This window comes from Watersipora subatra, chromosome 5 (genome assembly GCF_963576615.1).
Source record: "Watersipora subatra chromosome 5, tzWatSuba1.1, whole genome shotgun sequence".
Classification (NCBI taxonomy): domain Eukaryota; kingdom Metazoa; phylum Bryozoa; class Gymnolaemata; order Cheilostomatida; family Watersiporidae; genus Watersipora; species Watersipora subatra.
This window is the reverse complement of record NC_088712.1, coordinates 8101047-8111278: the sequence shown is the minus strand read 5'-3', so window position 1 is coordinate 8111278 and position 10232 is coordinate 8101047.

Below are 10232 nucleotides of genomic sequence, written 5' to 3'. Positions count from 1 at the left end.
GGTTTTTCTGAACTCATCCTTTGGGCATATAGAAGGGGAAAACTAGACTTAAGTTTTAACTGGTGTGCTGTACTGTAGCTGCAGTATTATTCGTTTGCATCAACAATTTGTTTCCTTTTTCTGCTCAATCTCACTGGTTTTATAGACTGATTTTATAGACTATGTAATTTTACAAAAAGGGGATGAGAAGTGCACATCTTCGACATCCCTTTACTACAATTTGTTTATTTTCCTAGAAATCAGAGTTTATTCTGCAAAATAAAACTAATAACAAAGATTTTATATGTTTACAACAAAACATGACAAACTATATTTTTCTTGAAAAAGTACAACGTCTACCTATTTGTCATCTATTTGTATCTAGGGGTCAAAGTTAGGATAAAAGAAAACTTTCAACGATTCTCAAGCTCGAGACATTCAGAATGGTAGACTGAGACCTGCATTAATCAATCACCTTTAAGTATTTATGAACAATTGCGCAGCTTTCCTATTATTTTTCTATCAACACATTTAATGATATGTTATGATGAACTAGAGTACCACGAAAGTTGTTTATAATGAATATAATGATAAACACACAGCATTTTTTTCTCCGCAAATGCGGCAAGATAAACTAACACTCAAATCAAATCTGAGAACTCACCCGACCTGAAACTTTACGTTATATGGAATCTTTCATGTACTAGGAAGCATAAACTTCATAACAATTCTTTAAATTATATGGAATTTACATTATATGAGGTATACATTATAGAAGCGTCTACATTTAAAAAAAAATTGTCTGAATTCCAGATAACTTAAATTTTTAATGAAGTTGTTCCTTCGTACTATGTAAAAATTTTCATATAACATTAAGTGTCAAATTGGCCAGTTTTCAAATTCAAATGGAATGTTAATTTATCTCACCACATTTTTAAAAGATACAAGTATTAGGTATTATGGACAATGGCGCAGGTATTTATTCTCTCTGTTTTGTTGACACACTTGACAATCTATCATGGCAAACCAAAATGTCATTTTTGTTTAAAGTGTGCAAGATATGTTAACTGGGGTGTTTTCATGGGGTTAAAACTTTACATTATATAGAATTTTTTACGAAGTACGAAACAAAAACTGCGCACAAATTTTTACGGCATCTGGAATATATGTTAGAGGAGCGACTACTGTATATTGCTTCTAATACGAAGAAATGTACTTTGTACGTCCAAAGAAATTTTTGTCATCTTGATAACTTCACATACATGTAAAGCAAAAGTACAAATATAGCCTGTTTATGCTATGCAAGACTTGACAAAATTCATGCTCTGACCAGATCAAACCAACTACTGAACATCTACGTAAAGGCTTCAAACGGCTCTACCAGGTCTGGTACTTGGCAAAAATTTTCTATTAGTAATGAGACAGACAACTACACCCTGACAGTAAGTATTGTACAATATTGCGCCACTCTCAAGTCTGCTTGTAAAAAAGCACATTTAGGTAAAAGCGTGAATATATAAATATTGAATCTTAAAAATCTCGATAAACAGAAATTTTACCGTCATGATATTTTTGAGGTTGATCATAACATCATACCTGAGCATTTGACCCTGAGCTAGTTTAGTCAATTTAAAAAAAATATCCTAACATTCGGATCAACTCATAAACACTAAACAATATAAAACTGATACTTTTTAATGGAATCTACTAAAATTATGTGAGTTCATCTTTAAAAAAAGAAATAGGAATAAAAATACAACATCCTTTCAAGTATGGCGTGAGTTTAACTTTTTGAGAAAATTTGTTCTGAAAAGAGAGCATAGGCAAAAGGGTATATTGTTAAATGTGGAGAAAGCAGTCTTTTCAATTATGGTGGTAATTTAAGTACATGTATGTAGAGTATTGTCTCTAAAAGAAATGTAATCACTGATTGAATTATTCTGTCACTAAGCAAAGCCATACCTTTACGTTTTTGTGAATTTTCCCTTGGAATTGTTGAGAAATAATCCTCAAAATTTTTAAAAATTTGCTTAAAAAAAAAATATATACTCCCTCGCAAAAATGAAAAAATGTTTTCCTATTGTAACTTAATTGTACTCCTAAAATAATATGATATATTTTGAATTTATCTCTTTTGCAGGTGAGGTTTTAGATTAATTCAGGCTACAAGCTTCAGTCGTTCTTAATCCATTAAAATGAAATTTAAAAATGGTTTATGTTTGTTAATTTATTTAATTGTATGTACTATGATTATATAACACATTACAAAAGCGTATTTACAAATGAAGGGATCAATGCTAGGGTCGAATGCTAGGGTCAATGTTACTTTAATAATTTTACCTTATGTATAATGGTTTTAGAATTATCGTTTCCTGTAGGGCACACAGCAATCAGGGCACACAAAAATACTGACTATAGTACCAAAACTGTGGACGGAAAAGTCGAATTTTTTGTCAAGTGAAGTGTAGTCTTGTTTTGTGACCAAAAATGCAGAGCGTTTGGGCATCATAAGCGGGCGAACCGCATATTCAGCGTCATGATAACTTTCCAAACTAGCATTTTTTGAAAGGCAACATATTAGATGTTAGTACTAAATAAAAACTCAAAGAAATAAAAAATGGATCCACTACAGTTAGCATTAAAAACTCAAACAAATTAAGAAAATAAATTCACCACAGTTAGCCTTACAAATTTGATTAAATAAATACATTTGATCCACCACAGTTAGCCCTACAAATTCAAACAAATAAAGACAATGGATCCACCACCCTCAGCCTTAAAAACTCAAACAGATAAAGAAAATAGATTCACCATAGTTAGCCTTACAAACTCGAACAAATAAAGACATTTGATCCACCACAGTTAGCCCTCCAAATTCAAACAAATAAAGACAATGGATCCACCACAGTTAGTTTTACAAACTCAAACAAATGAAGAAAATGGATTCACCACAGTTAGCCTTAAAAGAATTTTTTATTATGCCCTTAGAAATGCTAATATGTTCTCTGAGTTTGCACTCACTGCCCATTTGAGACCACTGCACAAAATGACCAATCTGTTGTTCCCTTTTTAAATACGCTAAGATAGAAATTATTTGGATGGTATAACAACATCTGATAAAAAGAGCAGGTGAAGTGGCGAGCAAAGCTACGCTGCAAGAATGTGTTTGATAAGATTACCTATTCAGTGAAACTATTTACACATTAAAACAATACTTATTAGGTGAACGAAGGAAGCTACAATGGAATGTTAGCCAGCTCTATGTTCTCCTACCATAATGGCATGCCGTTCTCTACTAAAGACAAAGACAATAATGTCTATGGCAGCAAGTGTGCAATATACAGTCATGGTAATCATAAGATTTTAAAATTTCTAATTTTCTACATAATGTACTCGTATATACTGAACAGTGAACACCCAATAGTTTGATCGTATATAGCTGGTGGTGTAAAGAATGTGATTACATACAGCTGGTTGTGCAAAGAGTGTGATTACGTACAGCTGGTTGTGTACAGGGTGTGTTTGCGTGCATCTGGTTGGGTAAAGAGTGTGATTACTTACAACTGGTTGTGTAAAAGGTGTGATTACATACAGCTAGTTGTTTAGATAGTGTGATTGCATACAGCGGGTTGGGTAAAGAGCGTGATTGCGTGTAGCTGGTGGTGTAAAGAATGTGATTACCCACAACCGGTTGTCTAAAGAGTGTGATTACATACATCTGGTGGTGTGAAGAGTGCGATATATGAAAAATTATCATAGCCATCGACTACTACCTTTTAGCTAAAGCTTCAAGAACAATCTTTCAAACTACATGAAGTAGAGATCAGAAACTTGATAGGCAAGTGAACGCTTCGCTTAATTTATAAATCTACTTTAACTATGTGACACGACCTAATACATTTATTGCAGACCTCTACAGCTGATGTTGTGCCTGGTAATAAATTATGTTTCATACTGGTCAAATGAATGCCCTTAAATAATTAATTTTTGCATCTGGTGTCTTACTTTTTTGAAAACTAAAGGTTCACCAAAAATATAAAGAGCTATTAATTTCAAGAGTGCCAAAGTTATAAGTTATATCTCTGACTTGCTGAGGTGGTTCCAATCTAAAAGCTGAAATTTGTTCTTTGATCATCATACAGCTTTCAACAAACTCATTACAAATTTACTTAATTTGTATACTTCATAATTTCAAATATTAGAAACTTTTAAGAAGCTATTCAAAAAATGTCTTGCTATTTATTTCAAATTGCTACAAACAGATTAAAGCGCAATTAAATATATTTTGTGTCAAATTCTTGCTCTTTTTCTTTATAATATTCACAGCAAGCACCTATACTAATAAACCATAAAGTTTTTGTTTTTAAATTTGTACAATAATCATTCTAATATGTTTTGGAAAGCTCAAAACGTTTATTGTCTTTAATAAAATGTAGACTTTTTGTTGAGGTAATTACCACAGCTTAAATCAGTTTGATGATTATGCAGAAATATTTGACTGACTAATGCCCTAATTGCATATAACATATCTTACAGGTGCTTGGTGGTACAGATCCTGTTACAAGTCCAACCTTAATGGGAAGTATAATACGGGTGGCGATCAAGGAATACAATGGGTTGGATTCTCAGATGAGTTAACAGACACTGTTATGAGAGTCAGTAGAAACTAAAATGATCGAGTAAATATATACTCTTTTTTGTAATAATTATATTCAGTATTATTACATTTGATACATGAATTGTATAATTTTAGCATGAAAATCAAATAAAATGCTGTTTTACATTTTTTGTATTCTGCTTCCTGGAAATTTAATTTTTTTTTACAATTTGTACTTCTGCGAACCATAGCATTGTCAAACTTACCATTGGCAATAAAACTTTTTTGATTTTACGAAATCTGTAAAATGTATGAAAATGTTCACAGTAAATTTAAAATTTTTTAAATAATGAAACAAATAGAATTGTTGCTGGCCTTAACTTCTGATTATTCAGTCTTAGAACAGAAGACTTCATCTGTCATCATGACGACATGTAATAAGGTCTCATCGCACATCATCCACTTTTATGGTCTCGCCTGGAATAAGCCTGGCCGCTTCCGATATGGTGTGAAAGCAAACTGCATGGCTGTTAAACCCGAAAGACTAGGGGAGAAGTAGGATATATGGGCATATAAGATACATAAGCCAATCCAATTATTAGGAATTGTGTACTTTATTTTAGTGTTTTATTGCTACAATAATACTGTCCAATAAAGAAATAGGTCACTGCTGCTATCTCAGTTCCTATCAAAGTGAACCTTTCAAATGTGGAGGTAAGTTAGCTTTCATTAGTACTGTTTTGTAAAATTACTTAATATTCCAGCAGACTTAACATGCAGTAAATGAATGATGTTCTTGAAATTTATCTTTTTAATATAAATAAACTTCTTTTAGCCGATTGACTCCACAATTATTTGAGTGCAGTCAGGAGTACAAAATTAAAACAATGTCCACCGATGCACTTGAGGAAGCTCTTCAAGCATACAAAATTATAAATACAACAATGCAAAATTATGTTAGATATTTCACCATAAAGAATTTTTCTGTTCTGTTTGGATCTGTTTTACTTTTCCCTCAGTAATTTGTTCTTCAACAGCAGCTTGTTCACTGAAAATAGCTATTAGATGTGACAATGCCGATTTACACTTTATGAGGAGTCGTCAACACCTGTATCATCATAAACATCAACTGGTGCCTATTGAACTAATAAACATTGTCTGTTGTGGGTTTGTGACCTATTCCTTGCTCCCTTTTCTAATTGCTACAAAGTGAATAAAATTCCTTTTTGAATAAAATGTCAAAGAAGAGTTTTTACTTGTAATATATTCAAGAAGGTCAAAGAAAATGTGACTTTTTTAAAATTGAAAATTATTTTTCCATTATATTTAAAGAAACAAAATTTAATCTGTTCCAAGTTTAGAAAAATTGGACAGTTTTAAATTTGGATTGCACTTTTATTAAAAGGTATAATAAGTTTTTAATTAAAAATGAAATGCTTAGATAACACTCAAATTTATCAGCCTCTCCTATCCTAGCATTAATAAATGCTATTGTTATACTTAGTACACATTCACTATGATTGTGAGGTGTTCTTCGATTATCTAGTCTAGCAAAGCACCAATAAAAGTTACAATGAGGTCTGCATGTTTGTTATCTGTTAGAATGTATGCATTGTATGTAGAGTAGGGTTGTTAACTACAAGTCTAAAGACAATCTGTATAGGAAAAATCTCTTATTTCAAGTGCTACCTGTATCCTCATCAGTTTTTCTGTAGAAGTTTTGGCAGGACTCTAGCGCAAGGTCTGTTGCACTTTAGAGTGAGATCTATCTCCCAGCATCCCTTTAGCATGGGACCTACCTCCTAGCAGCACATTAGCGTGATTGATACTTTCCTCTGTCTTATCCCTCTTTCAAAGACATACAGACATTTTCCTAAATTTATTCTTTACATAAATTAAATATAGTAAATATATAATATATATTATGTATATTTTATATATAACAACATATATGACATAAGAATTTAATGTATACATGTACATGTATAAGTATTATACATGCACTATATAAAAATATTTCATATATATTTTGAAGTACCATCAATGGATGGTAACTATTTCAGGGCAAGGAAGAATTAAATTTATGAGATCTGTTTACTTCATTTTATATGACCAGGTCACTTGTTTGATGGGTGGTTGACACAGTATGTATGAGACGCGAGTGCGGGTAACACGATAGACCTCTGGCTGCACCCGTCTAGGTTGCATATGATGTTAGATCTCACACCAAAGTAGCGCCGAAGCATCAACATTTAACTTTTTTTTTTGGGAAAGTGGACTTCAAAACAGCTTGCCGTGTACATCACGTACACAGGTTACAGCTGATTGGATGCATTGCTGGTCATTTTTGACTACATGACTGAATTAGCAATCGTAGCCAGGGGCCTTATCAGAATATATGATCTTTGAACTCTTGGAAACGCCCTTCTATCCATGCTCATGGAAATAGCCACGACCAATCAGGTTACAGCACAGGTGTCAACTTATGACTCTTGCAGGTTAATAAGTAGAGTGAACAGTATTACAGGCCTTGTCACATTGGGAAGGATGATACTTACTGGCAGACATTGCGTCACTGTGCTTATTGTGTATTATCCACCTCAACAATAGTTATATTAGAAGTCATTGCCAATTATATTAGAGATCATCACCTATCAAATGACCTCTGCTTTGGATATGGTATATGTACAAAAGAGGCCTTCATAACAGAAAATTACACAGAAAGTCTAAGTTTCCATCACAGTACCTGAAGGGGTGATACTTGCACTGACTAAAAAGTCATCAATTTCTGACACCTCTATCCGGTGTGGTGTGCTTCCAGTTGAAAAAAATTGGTACGTTGAAAGCTTATTCAAGTCGTACCAACACGTTAGACTGCTAAATGATAGACATGGCGAGTCCGAAGCATGGATTACGTGTATGTCACAATTTCCATTTCTATAAAATTTCTATAATTCGTTTCCATATTATTTCTATTTCCATAACATTTCCATAATTCATTTCCATATTATTCCCATTTCCATAATTTATTTCCATATTATTTCCATTTCCATGATTTATTTCCATATTATTTCCATTTCCATAACATTTCCATAATTCATTTCCATATTATTTCCATTTCCATAACATTTCCATAATTCATTTTCATATTATTTTCATTTCCATAACATTTCCAAATTTCTGAAATAAAATTTCCATATCCATTTTTTTAAAATTATTTAAATATTTATGTTTGTGGAAATGGATATGGAAAAGTAAACATTTCCATAATATGTTTAGCGATCCCTGGTCCGAAGACAATAGTTTGCACATTATAATACTTGGCAAGAGAATATTTCTATTAATATCCCCTGATTTGTCATTGTCTGTCTGTTAGTCTTCGTAAGCGCTATGCTTTTCTACATTTTAGGCCAATTTCACTCAAACTTCACACTCATACGTTCTGCCTTCTGCTCGTCCCTAAAATATTTTGGCTTAAAAACTGTCTATCCTTGGGAACTGCCATCCGATTGGAAACCCAAAATGGCACCTTCAAGTACATTGACACAGTCGCACTCCGTCAGCGTTGTATTGAGAGCAATTCCTTCATTATGTTCACCATGATCTTTGACTGCCCTTTGCTAGACTTACTACACTGTTGTTCTTGCAATAGACATGGCCCATCATTTTCAAGCTTGTAATTTATATTGCGGTTTTTCACATAAACGAATATCTAGCAAACCACATTCTAAGCCATTACAAAGCATACTATTTTGACTACATCTACCACAGGCAATGTCTACAATTGATGAGATTTGATCTCCTAGCAACACCATTAATTTGGAGGCCAACAAGTATTCCGATTGGATAAGGACTCTATTGTGTGCAGGGAGCAGGGAAGTTGAATTGGAGGACGTTGTCATATTGTGAAGCAAATAAAAAGCATTTGTGTAGAGAAAGCCGTATCAAACAAACATGATGTAAGATTTTGAATAATCAAGAAGTTGTAAGCTGCTGTTACCCTTGTAAGCTGTACCCATGTTGTAAGCTCCCTTTACCAACTTATAACAACAGCTGCTTTCAGATAAACGCAATCGGAGTCTGGAAAATTTTTGCGCAAATCACCTTGAACCCATTTGCAACCATCGTGAGTAAACTTGAGAATTTATAACAAAGCTAGGCTACGAACGCGAGTTATCTTGCCTTGGAACTTTAACCACTCCATTTACTGTTGTTTCTATGGTATTGAAGAAAGTTTTTGACTGGTTTGGAAAAGAAATTTTTAGCCAATCCGAAAAATTTACAAATATGTTTCAAAGATATATTTGGCAAATGTTATAACCAAAATACTATACTTTTATCGACGTTTACCTAAACCGGAAATTATCGTTGTCACTGAAAATTTTATGATTCGCGATCAATTTCTTTCAACTCAAAAAGAAAATATGCAGACTCAGAGGTGGTAAGACAGTGAAAAACTGCATAAATCAAATTAAAATACTATTTTCATTGTTTCAGAGTTTTTATTAATTTTTAGCTTCGCCAATTTGAAGCATAATGCTCTAAAAAAATGCCGTTTTAGGCAGTTAGCCGTAGTCAAACGAAAGTTATCATTCACTTTCGATAGTATCATATTGATTCTTAGAGCGTTCTATGAAGTCTGAAAAGTCAAGAATGGAGTTATTGAATGTTTTGTATTATTTGGATAATGTTGATGACAGTTTATTTGTGTTGTATTGGCATGTAGATTTGCTCTGTATTGGTTTGAAGGATGATACTCGCGAGGAAAAGTTCGAAATTAAAGTTTCATGATCCTTACGCTCATGACTAACTGTGATTTATAAAAATATTGTTTATAACTCTGTATTTTATGTAGCCAAACAATAATTTTAGCTAAACTACTCATATTTTTATAGTTTTTATTGTGAAATTCTAACTTCGTCTCAGTGAGTGAAGTTTTTAAAAATCAAAAAATTTTCTAAAACTACTTTCTTTGAGACACCTGTCTACATGTAAGTAATAGGAAGTCTTTATTTGAAATTTATACCATTTGAAAGAGGAAACTTAGTTGATTATTTTGAAAATTGAACGAGTAACTTATCTCAATTCAGTTTCTTGTAGTAGTAAGTTAAATTATTGAATTTTTTTCTCCTAAAAATTGAGTGGTATTTGAGGTAGATCGCATGAAAGTTAGTCGGTTGCGAAGGAGTTAAAATGAGTGGTAATGTTTGGAAGTTGAAACAAATTTTCTTAGTTTTGTCAATTTCTGAAACTCCTATAAATCTGAAAATTCTGTCAATGTATGTTCTACTAATTTGTTTGACAGCACGATGCGTAAAGAAATACAATGTTAATCATGCTATCCGTTGATCTTTCCTGGATGCTTTCAATGCTCCCGATACAATCGTGTTCGAAGCTTGTCATCAAAAAAATCAGTTTAGCAAATTGCATAAAAATCTAAACGTATGCTTCAGGCTATTTGGCTAAAAGTCCCGGGCATCAACATGCTTGATGCAAAGAGCGTATATCATGATGATGCAAGCTAAGTACAGTCTAATAGCATTTCAATGAATAATGCCTCTTTTTCCTTGTACAAAGTATGTAGCTCGATCGTACCATCCCTGTGGCATATTTACAAATTTGGTTGGCAGTTGTTACAACCCTGTAGATGTATTAG